The sequence below is a fragment of the Schistocerca serialis genome, chromosome 7, assembly GCF_023864345.2.
Source record: "Schistocerca serialis cubense isolate TAMUIC-IGC-003099 chromosome 7, iqSchSeri2.2, whole genome shotgun sequence".
NCBI lineage: Eukaryota > Metazoa > Arthropoda > Insecta > Orthoptera > Acrididae > Schistocerca > Schistocerca serialis.
Window position 1 is genome coordinate 49,318,577 of NC_064644.1, and position 20,873 is coordinate 49,339,449.

At 43.6% G+C, this 20,873-nt stretch overlaps 1 protein-coding gene across 1 annotated transcript in view; it reads right to left on the reverse strand.

Moving 5' to 3' along the window:
* Positions 1-20,873, reverse strand: part of LOC126412726 (myotubularin-related protein 6) — a 437,584-nt gene that overhangs the window by 380,712 nt on the left and 35,999 nt on the right. The gene's annotated exons all lie outside the window — the stretch shown is intronic.

The window sequence follows — 20,873 nt, forward strand, 5'->3', positions numbered from 1 at the left end:
CAATACTCGATGTTAACAAATTTCTCTTCTTCAGAAACGCTTTGCTTGCCATTGCCTGTCTCACCCAACTTAATTTGACTACATTCCATTAACCTCGTTTTGCTTTTGTTGATGTTCATCTTATACCCTCCTTTCAAGACACTGTCCATTCCGTTCAACAGCTCTTCCAAGTCCTTTGCTGTCTCTTGACAGAATTACAATATCATCGGCGAACCTCAAAGTTTTTATTTCTTCTCCATGGATTTTAATACCTACTCCGAAATTTTCTTTTGTTTCCTTTACTGCTTGCTCAATATACAGACTGAATAGCATCGGGGAGAGGCTACAACCCTGTCTCACTCCCTTCCCAACCACTGATTCCCTTTCATGTCCCTCGACTCTTATAACTGCCATCTGGTGTCTGTACATATTGTAAATAGCCTTTCGCTCCCTGTATTTTATCCCTGCCACCTTCAGAATTTGAAAGAGAGTATTCCAGTCAACATTGTCAAAAGCTTTCTCTAAGCCTACAAATGCTAGAAATGTAGGTTTGCCTTTCCTTAATCTATTTTCTAAGATAAGTCGTAGGGTCAGTATTGCCTCACGTGTTCCAACATTTCTGCGGAATCCAAACTGATCTTCGCCGAGGTCGGCTTCTACCAGATTTTCCATTCGTCTGTAAAGAATACGCGTTAGTATTTTGCAGCTGTGACTTATTAAACTGATAATTCGGTAATTTTCACATCTGTCAACACCTGCTTTCTTTGGTATTGGAAATATTACGATATCTAAATTACGATATCTAAACAAAATAATGCCTACAATACTTTTAGCATATGCAACTTTGCTATGAGTATCGTACATTAACTACCGGAAAAGCCCAGTATGGCCAGTGCTGTTAACATAATTTTGGTTGATCCATTGAACTCCAAGAGACACGCTGGACAGATTGCACACTGTTGTATTTAAAAAAGTTACTGCTACAAAAAACTTATCTGCACATTAATAATGGGTGACACCACACATATCTGTACGATTTTAATAGCGGAAAGCCAGTGCCTTGCTACAACACAATGCTTATACAATTAAATACAGCAGATTTTTTTGTTTGTGGCGTTGTTGTACGACTAGTAAATAGATGAGGAAATTAACCAAAGTGTATACGTCTTCACCACATACAAACGAGACTGAGCAATGACCACAGTGCAGAAAAAAAACTATTTTCACACACAAAAACAAAAAGTCATAGGCTCACAGAGGTGACAATATCTCTATTGCTACACTATAAAATTAAAGTTTATAGAGTTGCAGAGTTCGCGCATCGTCTGCCAACTAACGAATTCCCTAAAGACTCAGTTACAATTAACCCACCACTATCTGGATTTCTAATTTCGAAGAACAAACGCCCAATTAATACTGGATAAAAAACGGGCTGCACATACCTGAAAACAGCAGAACACCACCATATTTATGACGAGAAGATGCCTGACTGATTTACGAGAGAAGGTACATACAAAAACAATGGCAAATAAAAATTTACATTCTTATATAATGAATGGCGATGCGCATTTCAAACAAAAATTGCACAGAGTACCAAGCATTATGTTGTACATAATAGTCTCAAGTTTTACTATTTTAGCTTTAATATTTTTGGAGAATATATGTTTAAGTACAAGAATGTATTATCCCGTACGTCTCTCCTTAAACATGTTATCTCTAAACCAATTACCCAGCAGAGTTCTATAAGAGGAAAAGATCACATGCAAGGCTTACGGTATTTTTCTAAACGAGATGTCACATTTATCACCTTAGAAGAGAACGATAAAACGATTTAGTAACAGCCATTCTACAGACTTTTCCTTAGAAGCATCAGGCTCTGGACTTGACTGTGATATTAGCTGACTAGTGCTTCATCATCAATGACTGTCATGGAAGCGATGCTGTCGGAGCTCTTTAACATAAGTGAACCAGGGGAGAAGTGGAATCGTCGTAAAATGTTAACGTCCAACAGTTTACACCTGTTGATATCAATGTGACGAATTATTGCTCTGAAATAATACATTTTTATATCTAAGACTGTATGGGCAAATCCATCAGCTTACAGTAGTATTCAACGAAATACATGAGTCGTGTAACAGTTTTCTTTTTTTCCATTCGTACTGCGTCCCCTGGCTGGTTCGCGCTCTCGCCAGTGCTACAGTGGTGACCTTATCAAGCACAGACTTCTTGCGATAAGAGACACCGTTCACAGTGTTTGTGTGGGCAGTCCTCAGCTACCGTTTCTTTTACTGTCACCGAAAGGCCACAAGAACACTGCTACCGTGGGGGGAGCGGAGAAGGAGCTATTTCTTGGCCGTTCGCTCGCCTGACACACAGATCGGGGATTCATTCCGCCCATCTATCAACGCATGAAAGGATGGTTTCCCACAGTTATACAGAGCTGGTGAGATGATTCTTCCCTGGGACCAGCGGGAGGGGTGCTGAGCAGACGAGGTCTCGTCACCACTGGCAAGTTTAGCTGCAGACTCGAAGTACTGACATCAGCGCCTGCGGCTTCACTTGGTCCACTGCTGCAAAAGCACGCCGACAAAGGCGTGCAGCGTCTCCTTACAAATATGGTGACGATCGTACTGTTATTGAATAGGTGCAGATAGTTTTTTTCTAGCAGCCATTTTGTGTGTGTGTGTGTGTGTGTGTGTGTGTGTGTGCGCGCGCGCGCGCGCGCGCGGGTGGTTCGCAATTTGGAATCCACATGACGGTAGGTTAATTGTAACCGAGTTTTTGGGGAACAAGACGATACAAGGACTCTGCAGCTCTCTAAGCTCGCTTTTTATAGTACAGCGAGAGAGATATTGTGATCTCTGTGAGTCTATTACTTTGTTTGTAGAAAAAAAAAAAAAAAAAAAACATTTTTGCTGCACTGTGGCCATTGCTCAGTCTCGTCTGTTTGTGGTGAGGACGTATACACTATGGATTAATTTCAGCATCTGTTTACTAGTTTTATAGCATTGCCACAGACTAAGAGTATTGCAGGGTGGAAGGTTAGTAGCAATGCACTGGCTTTCTACTATTAAAACCATACATATATATCACTCATTATTACTGCACAGATAAGTTTTTTTGCAGCAATAATTTTTTAAGTACAGCTGTATGGCGCCCAGCTTCGGAATTCTATGGATCAGTCGGAATTACATTACTAGGATTTTACTGTAGTTAATATATGAGACTTACAGTAATGTTGCATTCGCTAATAATAATGTAGGGGTTATTTAATTCAGATATCCTAATTACAACTGTGTGTTTTCATTCCACTTAGTAATGCAGTCTCGTTGAAAAAGGAGAACACCTACGCATAAGTGCACGTTTTATTAGCACGTTTTTTGGGGCATGAATGGTTTTTTCCTTCCATTGGTCTAGAAGGAAAGTAGGGGGGGGGGGGGGGGGGAGGGCAGTGCTTGGTGCTTAAACTGTTAGCAACGTGACTTGTTTCAGCCATCAGGTTGGAGATGGTTACACCTATAATCATGCAACTCTCTCAGCCGCTGCTGGCTCATGTTCTGGCTATACACCAAACGTCGGAGTTCAAAGGGTGGGCTACCTAGTAGGCTACTTTGAGGGCTATTTCGGATGCTGCTAATCTCTCTATGTGTGGAGATTTTGTAACTCTGTGCTACACACACAGTAGGTTTGATTGGAAGCATCTGAATTTTGATATGACGCTAAACAGTCTAGTAATGTAGTGGTCATTTAGGAGGGGTTTACATATCGTGGTGTGGTATTTCTTATACATACAATACCTTTGGTTGAAGATCGTTTATGCTTAAAGAATTTGCTGTGACGTTGTAACCGCCGCCAACGTGGTCGTTTGTAACACATTCACTATGACACCACCCACACTAGCAGTGAAGTGTGGCTTAGCAATAATCAGGTCCATGCAACCTCCCCCTATGCTGTCCAGCTCCAGAGTGCCCCAGTTACGAAAGAGCAAAATTGTTAGGAAATACAGAAAAACACGAAAATAGTTGGAAAATACACAACATTGGGGAAAATACGAAAAAATTGGGGAAGATAAGGATAAATATACAAAATTGAGAAAGAATGAGAGTGCTTACATACCTGCATGGGTGTGGTTTCTGATGGTACCTCGACTGACGAAAATAATCAATTGATTTTAACAAATAACTTATAAAAGATAAGGAGCAGGAGGAGGGATGCTTGATCCTGATTTGTCCATTGGGTTTCCTGCAATTTCCTTATGCTCTGATTGGGTGAGAGAGATAGGGAGGGGTTTCTCGCCATTTTTGTATCATGTGACCAATATCGATTTATGTTGTGGTCTTGAACATAGGCTGTGTGTGTGTGTGTGTGTGTGTGTGTGTTTTCCCGTGGGTGACCTTGATCAATTCCCAGTGGGCCCCCACGGTGGAGGGGGGGCGGGGGGGGGGGGGGAGGGAATGGGGGTAGGTTTGAATACAAGTTTGTCAAGTGTGTAACCTGACACCAGAAGTCCTTATTTTATCAGCAATGCCTACTACAGTTTGAACTCTCCTTGATAAACTACTCAGATAAGGGGAAAGAAAATGGCGGAAAATGCCCTAGTTGTAACTTCCACTTCTAAATTTTTCCTTAACTCTACAGGAGTTTTCATTCCTGCTTTATAGGAGCTGAAGATGCAATATTCATTCTGCGAACTTCTGGTACAGTCAGAAATGTGTGGGACTCGTTTCGTTTATCTCGTCTGTAGTCGAATTTTTTCGGAATACGGGCCGTCTTTTTATGTCTACACGCGCCTTTGATCAGTCGACATTCTATTCACGTACGCGTCCTCTGACGAAGAGCCGCTTTTTATTTCTGTCAAGTAAGTTAAATCGGATTCACTTCAGAGTTCCCCATTTGAGAACACTGTCTGCAGCGATTTTCTGCTGCTGCGCAGGTGCTCCATATTTTTCTATTTACCTTCCCTAGTTCCATTCTGGAGCTGTCGACGTACAAATTTTGCTTATTTCATCGGTGTCACTTGTAGCGGCAGTGGTCGATGATCTCAAGTGTTTAATGTCATCCGGGTACTGATTTTCAGAGCATCGCGTTTTTACCCGTGCGCCTGAGATCTGTATTAAAAAGCCCTTCGACTCTATATAACTGCTATCTAGTTTTTGTGAAAGTAGCAGATAACCTTTGTTCTCTGAGTTTTATCACACACACATTCGGACCTTCACTGTGTGTGTTCCATTTAATAGTGTCCAAAGCTTGTTTTAAATCTAGAATGTTGTTAATAAGGCCGGCCGGGGTGGCCGAGCGGTTCTAGGCGCTACAGTCTGGAACGGCGCGACCGCTACGGTCGGAGGTTCGAATCTTGCCTCGGGCATGGGTGTTGTGTGCTGTCCTTAGGTTAGTTAGGTTTAAGTAGTTCTAAGTTCTAGGGGACTGATGACCTCAGAAGTTAAATCCCATAGTGCTCAGAGCCATTTGTACCATTTTTTGTTGTTGTTGTTAATAAGGGTTTATATCTCTTTAATCAACCTTCTAAGGTAAGTCGTACGGTTAATACCTCGCGTGACCCCACAGTTCTTCGGACACCACTCTGATCTTTCACAAAGCTGGCTTCTACCAGTTATGCCATTCTCCTGCGGATAGTTACCAATACTGTATTTACACTTGTACCTAGGAGAACAATGTCTTTTTACTTTACCCTTAATTATTGATTAAGCGATTAGTAACACACACTAGCTTTAGTCAGTGGTAGCAGTAGTCGTCGAGTATTTGAAATCTGAAACAGTAATAATAATTAAATAAAAACGTAATCCAGAGTGCTCTCTTCATCAAATACTAAAACATGACCACCCCATCTCCTGCGACACAATGACGCTTTTCTGTAGTTACTACTACGATCGTTTTGTGTATTACAAGCGGATCTGCATCGACATTGAATTATATCAATGAGATCAGCCGGAGACAGAAATAAAACACGCCGTATCCATGAGGCTTGTTAGTTTTCCAAGAAGCCGCCACAACACAATCGAGACGTCTCTTGCTTCTCCTTCGACGAATGCCATCGCTGGAAGTGTGGCATGAAGCGATCAACTTATTTTATCAAACTTTGCCTTTCCGTCTTTATGATGTTGGCTGCAGGCCGATAACACCAAAATTAACTGTAAGGGCAAATTATTACACACAGAAACATAAGAACAGAGTTCGAAGAGAGAATCAGCAGACCAGTCTCTCATGCACTCGCACAACGTCCCAGCTCCTATTTTTCGTTTTTGAGAGCAGCAGGGTAGTATCTCATCAGTTTATACTCTGATCGATAGTTTTATCCTTCCTGGACTGAGGCAAGAAGGAACATAATGGGCCAAAATGATGGTCTGATTTTGAACATCGAGGGGATCGGGCCCACACCACCTTAGAGGCGAGTATTTGCGCCATAACATTTTGCGTCTGTCCACGCGCACGCGCTACTATAAGTAAGTCAGCAATAAAGCTTTGTGTTGTGAATTTACTTCTAACGTCTGTGCGAGAAGCATCAGACGATGTGAACATACAATAATCTTTACTACAGAACGTAACTGTTTAAGATATATACAAAATAATGTGAAGGCTTGGAAACGTTCAGGAGACAGTTCACGAGTTGAACCACGAGAGCAGCGAAACATCGGCTGCATCAGCGGATCGATGCGCTGTGCGCTCATACTGTAGTAAGCCCGATAAGCAGATCTGCAGGCAGAGTAGGAAGAATACGCAACGGCCCGGCGACCCTCTCCGCGCTGACTCCTACGGGCCGTCACAGTTGTTCGTTCTTTTCGAAATGTTTCCCAACGAATGCGTATTTCATCAAGACCGTTTTGAGCTCGAGATTTCAATCTCAGGCTAGCAGAGCACGCCCTTTCCAGAATGTCAGGATTCATCATCGAAATTAAAGAAAATATTAAAGTCGGTAGAACTAGATAGTTTCGTGACTCGAACCACCTAGCGATCCTACAGTACACAGAGTATAAATACGTTCAGAATACCGAGGTTTCTACGTAAACAAGCGCTGACCTTTCAGCATAGTTATACTCATCGTTTCCATAATGTACTCAACACCACATCGTATTCAGTACGACCTCCGAGTCAGAGAAACAGGGTCACAGAACATTTCGATACATATCCGGAACATACCACAAAAAGAAGCAACTGGTTTGAACATCGCAGTGCTTCATTACGCACGGTCTTATTGCAGGTGGTATGCCATGACTTCCTTTGACTTTTGAACTGACTAAGTGTTATGTATCCGAGGAGACTATAGTGCAGCTTATGTTCGTAAGCAGTCGCCAAATTATGGATCGTATCTTAACAGGTAAGAATATGGTGACCGACTTTTTGATACTTCTGTTTCAAATAGTTAATCTTCGTTATAAAACGCTTGCGAACTTAATCCCACATGGTACTGAAATATGTCACACAATTCGAATATCCTCACCACGGAATGGATGAATCAATTACTGTTAAGGACACAGGAAAGCGACAGACAGATCAGAAACAGAAACATGCGAGATTACAAGTGATTACGACAAGAGATACCACTCGCCCGCCCCCCCTCCCCCTCTCTCATCCTCAAAAATCGAACATTCTAGTTAGGCAGGTAAAGCGGCATTGCTTTTATCAGCAAGATCTGGGACGCAGACAAAGGAAAGGTAGCAGAAGAGCTGCACGGAGGTGTCAAAGCGCTAAGAGTCAACAGTTGCCCATTGAATACCAGCACTGTTCCATGTTTTCTTTTTCGTCGTCACATCTTATCGAAAGTAACTCGACACATTAATGGACATTAACATGGGGTTTGTTCACCCTTCGCCTTTACGACGTCTTGAACTCTGCTCGGTACAGTTTCAATGAGGTGTTTCAATTGTCTGTGGAGGAATGGCAGCCTATTCTTCCTCGAGAACCGAAAGTGAAGGTATAAGATGCTGGACACCTGGGTCAATGTTCTAACTCATCCCAATAGTGTTCTGTTGGGTTCAGGTCGGGACTACGGACAGGCTAATCCATTTTCGGACTGTCAGTGTCCACAAACCATTGCGTCATAGATGCCGCTTTGTGACAGGGTGCACTGTCATGCTGATACAATCAATCACAGTCTCCAAACTGTTCCTCTACTGTGCGAAATATGCAATGTTGCAAAATGTGTTCATATCCTTCCGCATTTAGTGTTTCCTTGAGCGCAGTAAGAGAAAGACACACACACTAAACTCGAGAAGTAGCCCTCGTGCCAACACCACTTCCTCCTTGTGTCACTATTCGCACTACACATAGTGACAGGTAACGTTCTCCAGACCTTCGCCGAACCCGAACCCTTTCACTGGATTGCCACACGATATAACGTGATATCGTGATCACTACAAATCACTCATTACTGGTCACCAACTGCCCAGCGACGCCCCTCTTTAGACCACCTGAGGCGTCGCATTGGCCACAGGAGTGTGTGGCTTATAAGGAGCTGTTCGACCACTATACCCCATTGTTTTTAACTTCCTACGCACAGTCACTGTGCGAGTTGGACTGCTGGCAGGAGGAGTCTGGAACTCAGGAGCATTTCCTTATGCTCATTTCATGCGATTTCTTACAACCACATTCAGCAATACTCGATGGTTCCTGTCCGTCTGTACAAGATTTCCGCCTGGTTTTGGTTTAGTTGAGGTTGATCCTTCGCGTTTCAACTTCACAATTACATCACCAACAATCGACTTGGGCAGCTTCAGACGGGTGTAAATGTCCCTCATGAGTATGTTACTCAGGTGACACTCAATGGCTGGTGCACGTTCCACGACACAGAGCTCTCCTGCCCGACTCATATTGCTCTATTACTGCTTCTCTATCGACAACACATTTTATACTGGCGGGTACGCCCCTCGTGACATCTAGTGGTTAACCCCTGACTACATAGCGGTACTGGTTGGTCGGTTGATTCGGGGGAGGGGACCAAACAACGAGGTCATCGGTCCCATCGGATTAGGGAACTATGGGGAAGTAAGTTGGCCGTGGCCTTTCAAAGGAATCATCCCGGTATTTGCCTGAAGTGATTTTGGGAAATCACAGAAAATCTTAATCAGGACGGCCGGACGCGGCTTTGAACCACCGTCCTCCCGAATACGAGTCCCGTGTGCTAACCACTGCACCATCTCGCTCGGTACATAGAAGTGTCGGGACACTTTTGATCAGGTAATGTACACTAGGCTTTCTGCAAAGCCAAATAATGCATTGAAGATCAGTAAAGCGAGAATAAGGGTCCGAATTTTTGAATTCCAGATTTTCATTCATACAGTTACCCAACTGCACCATTAATCCACCCTGAAGTCTCGAGTATTTGCGATATCGTCTGTACCATAAATGATCGTTTTTAAAATGCGCTTCCAAATAATATGAATCACTGAGAACGTGGCATATCGAAGAGGTCATGCAGACATGCAATTCCAAGAGTGGTGGTGCATGGAGACTAACAAGATAGAATATTAGGTGTGACGTCTCGTGACAACGAGGTCTTTAGGAACATGAACTCGCACTGTCTGAGGAATTCCGATGGAGCCCTTTTTCAACATGAGCCACAGCGTAATTGCCTTCTAGCGACTTAGTCTTCTCGAAAGCGAATACAGCGCCTTGATATTGTGTCATCACGATGCATGAAACCTACCCTAGTTTTGTTCAGAATTAGAGCGCTCGTGTGCCTGACGTGACTAAGTCGACGGTTTTACAAGGTGCGGCTAGAAAAAAACCGGACTGATGCTGGAAAAAACATTTATTTACAATTATTTACAATTTCATGTTATCTCCTTCAGTGTACTCTCCTCCTCGGTCTCTACACCGCTCCATACGAATTTTCCACTGTTCATAGCAATGCTGCAGATCATTTTCGGTAAGTCCATACATTACTTCCGTCGCTTTTTCTTTTACTGCTCCAACAGTCTCAAATCTAGTTCCTTTCAAAGCTGACTAGACTTTAGGGAAAAGAAAAAAGTCACAGGGGGCCAAATCAGGTGAGTAGGGTGGATGATCTAAGATGGGAATGTTGTGTGTTGCCAAAAACGTCTTCACTGACAACGCACTGTCAGCTGGGGCATTGTCTTGGTGAAGGATCCATGACTTTTTTCTCCACAAATCGTTCCGTTTTCTCCGTACTCGCTCACGTAGGGTAGCCAGGACGCTGATGTAGTAATGCTGATTCACTGTTTGTCCCTCTGGTACCCAATCAATGTGCACAATCCCTTTGATGTAAAAAAAAAAAAAAAAAAAAAAAAAAAAAAAAAAAAAAAAAAATCAATCATTGCCTTGAATTTCGATTTTGACATTCGTGCCTTTTTTTGTCGTGGAGAACCAGGAGTTTTCCAATGCATCGATTGGCGTTTAGTTTCGGGATCGTAAGTAAAAAACCACGATTCATCGCAAGTAATAACATTTTGTAAGAAGGTGGGATCACTTTCAATGTTTTCCAGGATGTCAGAACGAATCATTCTTCGGCGTTCCTTCTGTTCAATTGTGAGACACTTTGGAACCATTTTTGAACACACTTTGTTCATGTTGAAACTTTCATGAAGAATCTGCCTAACACTTTCCTTGTCAACTCCTGTTAACTCAGACACTGCTCTGATTGTTAAACGGCGATCTTGTCGAACAAGTTTACCGATTTTTTCAATGTTTGCATCAGTTTTTGCTGACAATGGTCTGCCAGTGCGAGTGTCATCACTGGTGTCTTCGCGGCCATCTTTAAATCGTTTAAACCACTCAAACACTTGTGTTCGCGATAAACAATCATCGCCGTACACTTGTTGTAACATTACAAACGTTTCACTTGCAGATTTTCCTAGTTTGAAACAAAATTTGATGTTAACACGCTGTTCTTTCTGTACACTCAACATTTTCCGACGCACAGACAAAACGTCAACTACTTAAAACAGACGCCACGGGCAGACTGAGTGCAGGAGGCAGATGAAACTCGAGCAGTAGGCGGAGCGAGAGTCACGTGACAGGCCACGCGACTTCCAGTCTTATTGCATTCGTTTTATTGTTTCACCAGAACTAGTCCGGTTTTTTTCTAGCCACACCTCGTATTATTATAGAGCAGCAACTGCGCGTCGCAACAACATTGCGATAAACTACTAAGTAACAGCTCTTCTCCCATCAAGTTTACAAAAATCAGAGACCGCATTACGGCGGAACTGTCTCCACATCTGTGCTTTCACCTACATAAATATACAGAAGTCATGAGGTACCTCCTAATATCGTGGCGGACCTCCTTTTGCCCGGCATAGCGCATCAACTCGACGTGGCAAGGACTCAGCAAGTCGCTGGATGTCCACCGCGGAAATGTTGAGCCATGCTGCCTCTAGAGCTGTACATAATTGCGGAAGTGCTGCCAGTGCTGGATTTTATGCACGAACTGACCTCTCGATATGTCCCACAAATGTTCTATGGGATTCGTGTCGGGCGATCTGGGTGGCCAAATGATTCGCTCGAATTGTCTACAATGTTCTTCAAACCAATCGGAAACAACTGTGGTGCACTGTCATCAATAAAAATTTCCATCTTTGTCTGGGAAGATGAAGCCAGTGAATGGCTGCAAATGGTCTCCAAGTAGCTGAACATAATCATTTCCAGTGAATGACAGGTTCAGTTGGACCAGAAGACCCAGTCCAGAGGACCCAGTCTATTCCATGAAAATACAGCCCGTGTCATTACGAAGCCACCACCAGGTCTGTTGATAACTTGGGTCCATGACACCATGGGGTCGTATGCGCCACACTCGAACGCTACCATCAGTTGTTACCATCTGAAATCGGGACTCACGTGACGCGGCCACAGTTTTCTGGTCGTCTAGGGTCCAACCGATATGGTCGCGACCCCAGGAGGGCGCTGCATGCGATCTCGCCCTGTTTGCGAAGGCACTGGCGTCGGTCGTCTGATGCGATAGACCATTATCGCGAAATTTCGACGCGCTGTCCAAACGGATACGTTCGTTGTACATACTGCATTGATTTCTGCGGTTCTTTCATGCAGTGTTGCTTGTCTATTAGCACTAAAAACTCTACGCAACACTCTTGACACTGTGGATCTCGGGATGTTGAATTCCCTGACGATTTTCTAAGTGGAATGTCCTATGCGTCAAGCTCCAACTACCGTTCCGCACTTAAAAGTCTGTTAATGCCCGTTGTGCGGTCCTAATCACGTTGGAAACCGTTTCACATGAATCACCTGAGTACAAGTGACAGCTCCGCCAATGCCATGCCCTTTTATACGTGGTCTACGCGACACTACCGCCGTCTGTATATGTGCATATCTTAATCCCATGACTTTTGTCACCTCAGTGTAATGCATTCCATAGGACGTGGTACATCATGTGGAGAATGATACTGGGGAAGCGTACCAATTTCCCCTCACCGACTTGATTCACATTAATAGGATCTGTTGGGCAGGACCACGACTGCAACGTATGTCATCAGAAAGACGCATCTCTCACAAATTATCGCGACAGTGCAGTTTGAAAATGTTATGAAAATTTATATATTTTGTCTGGTCGCTAGCACTCAAAACGTCCGCCGCCGACTGTGTTACGTGGTTAGTTTCAGGAGCGCGAGGTTCATGGATCGAATATCCCTGCCTCCACTTTTTTGTCTTCCCACTCAATTATGACTAAGCAACTATCATTACTAAGTGATGCTTCTACTAATTTCATTACCTCTATCCTGAATAAAGCAGAACAAATTTTCATAATGAGACTGAAAACAATGTGTATATATAAGAACCTTCAATAAAATCAGTATAGTAATTTTATTTATATTATTTTATCTACATATGTGGCAAGTATAATGTATAACCTACGGAGCATGATCACAGTAACATGGGAAACAATAATTAATGCGTCATTGCAGATAGCTGATTCTTTGCATGTTGATGGTTTTTTCAGTGTGTCCACTGCAAAACAAACTTGGGGTACATTCGTAACCGGTTCTCGGTCATCACACAATTTCGCGGCGTACCACATTTTGTATCAGCTGTTAGAAATGAAATTAAATAAAAAAAATGAGTACCGGATGCGAGATTTGATCCACAGACGCCGCGTTTATGAAACTAAGCGCCTTCTCGCGTGGCTGCGGAATCCTTGGTTAAAAAGGTCGCGCACGATACGGTGTCCGATGTGCAGTGACTAGCTGGGCGAGTTCATTCGTTTCCTCACAAGGGGAGGCCGACAAGTGTTTGCCGCCTTTCGGCTGGTCGGCGATGACAGAATCGACGCGCACACCCTGCTACCTTTCTCAAACGATTTTACAGGAAATTTCAATTTTGCTTTGCTTGCAGCGTTGTATGTCTGGTTCATTATGATGTGCCCATCATTTCGTTAATGATCATAGTTACTGTGGTATTTTTGTGGAAGTGAGACACTGCGCGAAATTCTAAGATGTTTGCAATGAAAAATGATTTTTCGTTTAGTGCATATTACATAATATGTTGTTGCGTCTGAAATTCAGCTAACATGAATTTTTCTTTAGACTGGGAAGGAGGTGTCTGTCTGTCACCAATCTCGAGAAAATTGATCTGACGTAGCGCACTCATTTGCAATCGCACCGCGCCTGCGATAAAGCCAGAATGAAATATCCCACAACATTCCTCATATTTCATAAACGGTTTCAGATTTTGGCAAATGATAGCACACAGATGACAGTATTTTGTCGTATGGGTATTATGCAAAACTTAATTATCCACTATGTTATTCCTCAAAATTACAGACTTTTCCGATGAAGAAACGTAATTTTTAAGAGCCTTCGATAGCTGGTGAAACGAGAAATGCTATGGGTTTTGGAACAACGTAGTCATTACACGTTTTCTTTTGCCCAGGATGTGCTTTTTCATAAGATGCTGACCTTACTTTTTCTCAGTTCCTCACTTAATAACCCACTGTTTCAGAATTCTCTCGCAATTGCGTCTGCACAACATGTCAATGAGGTGAGAGTTTGTAAACTCCACTGGGTTTTGGCAAAAGACTCAAATTTTAACATGGCAACGAGAGAAATGTGTAGGTTTTACTCGAAATTCACCACTCACGACTCTTCTGCGAAAGTTACAAATAGTTAACGAACCGGGCGAAAATACATCGCTGAATTTTTGGTGGAATTGTTTTTAGATACTAAATAAAGAAGAGGAGGACAGATCTTTTTGAATGGTCAGCATGGAAGTGTGGATGTGAAGGGGCCCCGCTTTTATTTACAACAAATGTTACTGCAGGCTTTAGTTTCCAACGGCTCCTCGCCTCCAGCGCTCCGCATTTCCCCTACAGCGCCTGGCGACAGCCCCCATCAGTACCGCTCCCCTCACGCGTACCCTGTCGTCAGCTCATCTGCCGGCCACGGTAGTCTGCGTGCACTAAACTAGCGACCAGAAGTAGTATGTAGGCACACGTAAAATGTTCAAACTAGATTTTCTCGAAAGATTGATAGTTGTGTCTTGCTATTTACGTTTGTTGAAGTACTAGTCGTGCCCTACACACACTTTCAATACAAATCAAACCTGTGAGGGGAAATTCGTACGGTCCCTTTGTCACACAACCGCTATTATTTTTCACTTTGCTGTTGTATTAGCGGATTAAGGTACAGTAACACAAGGTAACTTCAGAAAGTACGTTACCTTTTATTACAGCTCGCCAAGTGACTTTTACTGAATGGTGCACTACGCAGTTATCCAGAAACATGACACTACATTTCAATACAGATACCAAGCCGCTGTGAACAATAGTCAGAATGTTTTACTAATCGTCCAGTTCTTGATGACAAATATTCGCTACCTGTTCACGGAGCCATTCGATATGTGCTGTGTGAACGTCCTCAATCATTGGAAAATCTCTTCCCCCAGATGACGTTTTCGCAGGTTCGAATCCTGCCTCGGGCATGGATGTAAGTGACGTCCTTAGGTTAGTTAGGTTTAAGTAGTTCTAAGTTCTAGGAGACTGATGACCACAGAAGTTAAGTCCCATAGTGCACAGAGCCGTTCGAAACATTTCAACCAGATGACGTTTGAGTTTGCCGAAAAGATGTAAATAGCGTGGTGCAAGATGTGGACTGTCTGGGGGATCAGCATCACCCACACTTTATAGAACAACATTATGAAAAGGAAAGTTGCCACTCACCATATAGCAGAGATCCTGAGTCGCAGATAGGCACAACAAAAAGAGTCTCAAAAATAAAGCTTTCGGCCTGTAAGGCCCGCGTCAAAAATAAGACGACAGGCACATACACACACGCGACTGCAGTCTCAGGCAACTATAGTCACTTTATACAGGGTGTTACAAAAAGGTACGGCCAAACTTTCAGGAAACATTCCTCACACACAAATAAAGAAAAGATGTTATGTGCTCATGTGTCCGAAAACGCTTAATTTCCATGTTAGAGCTCATTTTAGTTTCGTCAGTATGTACTGTACATCCTCGATTCACCGCCAGTTGGCCCAGTTGGAGGAAGGCAATGTTGACTTCGGTGCTTGTGTTGACATGCGACTCATTGCTCTACAGTACTAGCATCAAGCACATCAGTACGTAGCATCAACAGGTTAGTGTTCATCACGAACGTGGTTTTGCAGTCAGTGCAATGTTTACAAACGCGGAGTTGGCAGACGCTCATTTGATGTATGGATTAGCACGGGGCAATAGCCGTGGCGCGGTACGTTTGTATCGAGACAGATTTTCAGAACGAAGGTGTCCCGACAGGAAGACGTTCGAAGCAACTGATCGGCGTCTTAGGGAGCACGGGACATTCCAGCCTATGACTCGCGGCTGGGGAAGACCTAGAACGACGAGGACACCTGCAATGGGCGAGGCAATTCTTCATGCAGTTGACGATAACCCTAATGTCAGCGTCAGAGAAGCTGTACAAGGTAACGTTGACCACGTCACTGTATGGAGAGTGCTACGGGAGAACCAGTTGTTTCCGTACCATGTGCAGCGTGTGCAGGCACTATCAGCAGCTGATTGGCCTCCACGGGTACACTTCTGCGAATGGTTCATCCGACAATGTGTCAATCCTCATTTCAGTGCAAATGTTCTCTTTACGGATGAGGCTTCATTCCAACGTGATCAAATTGTAAATTTTCACAATCAACATGTGTGGGCTGACGAGAATCCGCACGCAATTGTGCAATCACGTCATCAACACAGATTTTCTGTGAACGTTTGGGCAGGCATTGTTGGTGAGGTCTTGATTGGGCCCCATGTTCTTCCACCTACGCTCAATGGACCACGTTATCATGATTTCATACGGGATACTCTACCTGTGCTGCTAGAACATGTGCCTTTACAAGTACGACACAACATGTGGTTCATGCACGATGGAGCTCCTGCACATTTCAGTGGACGTGTTCGTACGCTTCTCAACAACAGATTCGGTGACCGATGGATTGGTAGAGGCGGACCAGTTCCACGGCCTCCACGCTCTCCTGACCTCAACCCTCTTGACTTTCATTTATGGGGGCATTTGAAATCTCTTGTCTACGCAACCCCGGTACCAAATGTAGAGACTCTTCGTGCTCCTATTGTGGACGGCTGTGATACAATACGCCATTCTCCAGGGCTGCATCAGCGCATCAGGGATTCCATGCGACGGAGGGTGGATGCATGTATCCTCGCTAACGGAGGACATTTTGAACATTTCCTGTAACAAAGTGTTTGAAGTCACACTGGTACGTTCTGTTGTTGTGTGTTTCCATTCCATGATTAATGTGATTTGAAGAGAAGTAATAAAATGGACACATGTCCACATAACATATTTTCTTTCTTTGTGTGTGAGGAATGTTTCCTGAAAGTTTGGCCGTACCTTTTTGTAACACCCTGTATACATATAGCTTGGTACCGGGAGACCGACCGGGAAAGTATCAAATCCAAAGCACCTTCACACGTGCGGTGAGGTGGTGTCGAGATGACATGTACGAATAATGGAAAAAGAACTATACTAGTCTCGAATCCGAAGTACTGGCAGACCATATAGTCCGTCTGAGACGTCGTCTGCATGACAGTGAAGCCATTCTTCTAACTGATGGATAGCAATATGGGTAACGTTTAACTGTGAAGGAGATGGTAGCTGTGACAGAGATGAGTACAAAATACGTTCATTTGATGCAAAAACATGAACAACTGAATATTTTAACGAATCATTTGTTATAAATCCAAGTAAGTCAATCAAGAAATAGTGTAAATCCTGGAATACTTTTACCTCAATTACACAGCTACTGGTATTGCATCTATTAACAAGACAGGAAAACCAGTTTTGTCGAGGATCCAAAATTGATGAATTTTCGATTGCTGGAACTGCGCCAAGTGCTGTAAAATGTCAATACATACGACTGATGGCAAGCGGCCCACTGTAGCCGTGATTTAACTGACAAGATACAAGACGGCTTCAACGAGTCTAAGACAAAGCTCTAGGACCCTCGTGGGAGAGGACGGCTAAGGTTCATTGTACAGAGTATCGCTTCAGCTCAGTGCATCCGGACGCACATCCTTCTATGTTAAAGCCTCCACACACGACACACGTGCATGTCAAAAACATTTTCTAATACGTAAAAACATAGAAATTTACCTGGTTATGAAACCAAGATCAGTGTAATGTCTCTTTTCTTCGAAAGTACAATCATATGGGGATATCAAGCGAAATTTGAAGCTGGATTGAGAGAGGACGTAGTATGTTGTCTCCGACAGGGAGTCATCGGCAGATGTAGAGGTAACCTCAGGTGTGCCCCAGGGAAGCGCGGTGGACTCTTGCTGTTCATGTTGTATATTAACGACCTGTCACGCAATATTAATAGTAGCCTCAGGTACCTGCAAATGATGCAGTACAGTGAAATACGGCTTGGAAAAAAAAAAAGAGCCGCAGAAATGCTCGCTCGTATTTTGATAAGATTTCAAAGTGTCGCATAGATTGGCAAATCGCTTTAAATGTTTATGAATGTAAAATTGTGCGCTTCAAAATATGAGAAACGTAATATCCTACGACTACAACAGCATCTGGAGACAACTGGAATCAGTCAACTTTTACAGATATCTGAGTGTAACAATATGTACGGATATGAAAGGAAACGGTCACATAGGTTCTGTCATAAGTAACGCTGGCAGCACACTTCCTTGATAGAATACAAGTGCAATCATTTTGCAATGGGAATTGCGTACAAAACACTCGTATGACCCAGCCTAGAATACTGCTGAAGTATGTAGGATCCATACGGTAAAGGACAAACAGATGATACTGAACGTATACAAAGGTCAGCACGAATCGTCACAGGTCTGTTTGACCCACTGATCGTCGCGGAGATGATGTAGAAACTTAACTGGCACACACCTGAAGACAGACTCCTGTTTGGCGCACTACGTCTAAGGTCTTTAGCGTCCGTAGTGAAATACGAAGAGACCAGTGCGGTTAAACACACACACACACACACACACACACACAGCCGGAGCCAATGGACTCACTGAAACCTCCACAACCTAAGACCTGTTGGAATCTAGACAATGCACAAAAATCTAAAAGCTCTGTAATGCTCGCCACATCACTAGCTAAAAGACAGAGCAGTGCCCACTTGCATTAGCCATGCCCTCTGGTCAGAACATAAAATGCACTCTAATGAAATGTGAATTATGGTAAGTGGTGTGTCCGGGAGACAACGGCACACAGTCATTCACAGAACAGCGCCAAGCTGCCTAGTGCTCAAGAGTTACGGCCAGCCCGCATCTCGTGGTCGTGCGGTAGCGTTCTCGCTTCCCACGCCCGGGTTCCCGGGTTCGATTCCCGGCGGGGTCAGGGATTTTCTCTGCCTCGTGATGGCTGGGTGTTGTGTGTTGTCCTTAGGTTAGTTAGGTTCAAGTAGTTCTAAGTTCTAGGGGACTGATGACCATAGATGTTAAGTCCCATAGTGCTCAGAGCCATTTGAACCATTTGAAGTTACGGCCAGCCTCCAGCCATGGCGCCACTCGTAAGGTCTATTTTATGCTTGAGCCGTATATCACTCAAATAGTCCTCAAATGGCTATCTATCCGCCAAGGCGTATATAAGATGACGGACAGCTCCGCACAGACAGTATCCGCTCCGTATTGACTTAGTACACGCTCAGCGTCAGCACTACCTCAATGCAGCATGAGGACCGTGTCAACAGTAGCAAACAAGAAGAGCCAAACGCGACATTCTGAAAGTAATCATAGTTTTCATTCACTCGGTTTAGATCTAGACCTGTCTTATAAACAGATCAGCTGAAGTGAACACTGAACTATTTGCACGCACCTTATTCACACCAAAGTAAAGTATTGTGTACTAGGTGTGTGTGTGTGTGTGTGTGTGTGTGTGTGTGTGTGTGTGTAAGAGAGAGAGAGAGAGAGAGAGAGAGAGAGAGAGAGAGAGAGAGAAGTAATGTGACTAACAATAACGCAGACGATCTGGCAACGCTGTGTTGTTTTACTTGTGTAGACTAGCGTGGATCATGTCTTCCAGATAGCTCAGTCCGTAGAGCCATCGTGTGATTTTTGGGAGCGTCATCAGTGAAGTTGTGTTTTGTTGTGTGTTACGACAATGGAACTGCGGAATTTAGAGCAACTTTACGCAATCAAGGTTTGTGTTAAACTTGGGGAATCCGCGAGTGTGATCTTTGAAAAGTTGAAAGAGGCCTCCAGGGAACACTTCTTATTAAGAGCACGAGCTTTTCGCTGGCATAAGTCATTTTTCGAATCTCGCTCAGGGAAACCTTAAGCTTCAAAAACCGACGAAAACGTCAAACGTGTGCATGATTTTTGAGATCAGAACGACGTTTAACATTAAGAATGATGAGTGGCTTGTTAAACATTTTCACTCTACATCAAATTTTAACAAAGATTTGCTCATGCGAAAAGTTTGTGTCAAAATGGTGCCAGAAAACCTCACAACTGAGCAGAAGAACAATCGAAGAAACGTGTGCGTTCATCTTCTTGGGAGGATTTCCAATGACCACTAATGGTTTAGTCGTATGATCACAGCTGATGAATCCTGGGTGTTTGAGTTCGATCCTGAGACAAAGCGGCTAAGTGAGGAGTGGCACAATGAGACATTTCCTTGACCGACGAAAGTTCGAATGAGGAAACCTAGGATAAAAACAAAGCTGATTTGTTTTTTTGGCAGTAGGGGTATCGTGCACAAAGAATTTATTCGTCCAGCACAAACTGTCAACCAAGTGTTTTACAACGATGTCTTAGAAAGGCTCAGAAAAACGGTGAATCAAGTAGATCAGACATTGCAGACCAGCACATGCTGCGTCATGACAACGCCTCACGGCACACGACCACTTCCACCACGAAATTTTTCTAGCTCAAAAAGCATTCCTGTTCCCAGAATGAGAGCTTCTGTGAAGTTTGGAAGGTAGCAGACGAGGTACTGGCGGAAATACAGGTGTGAGGGCGGGTCCTGAGTCGTGCTTGGGTAGGTCAGATGGTAGAGCACTTGCCCGCGAAAGGCAAAGGTCCCGAGTTCGAGTCAAGGTCCGGCACACAATTTTAATCTGCCAGGAAGTTTCAGCATTCCTGTTGTTCCACCCCATCTGAGTTCTTGTGATCTATCTCTTTTCCCAAAACAAAAATGTCGTAAAAGAACGTCATTTTGGGACTCTGGAGAGCATCCAAAATAGTGTTACGGACATGTTAAAGGACCTACCAGCTGAAGCTTTTCAGCGCTGCTACCAAGGCTGGGCATACAGATGCCGAAGGGAACTACTCTGAAGGCGACAATATTGCTGTTTGAATAAGTAAAATCTTTGTTGGATAAAAACCAGTCTCATTTCTTTTCTCACACACCTCGTAGCTTCTATTAATAAATTGTAAATTATTTCTGATCTGTGCTGCCATGAATTTTTGCCATGGGTTTGCCTAACCATATTTG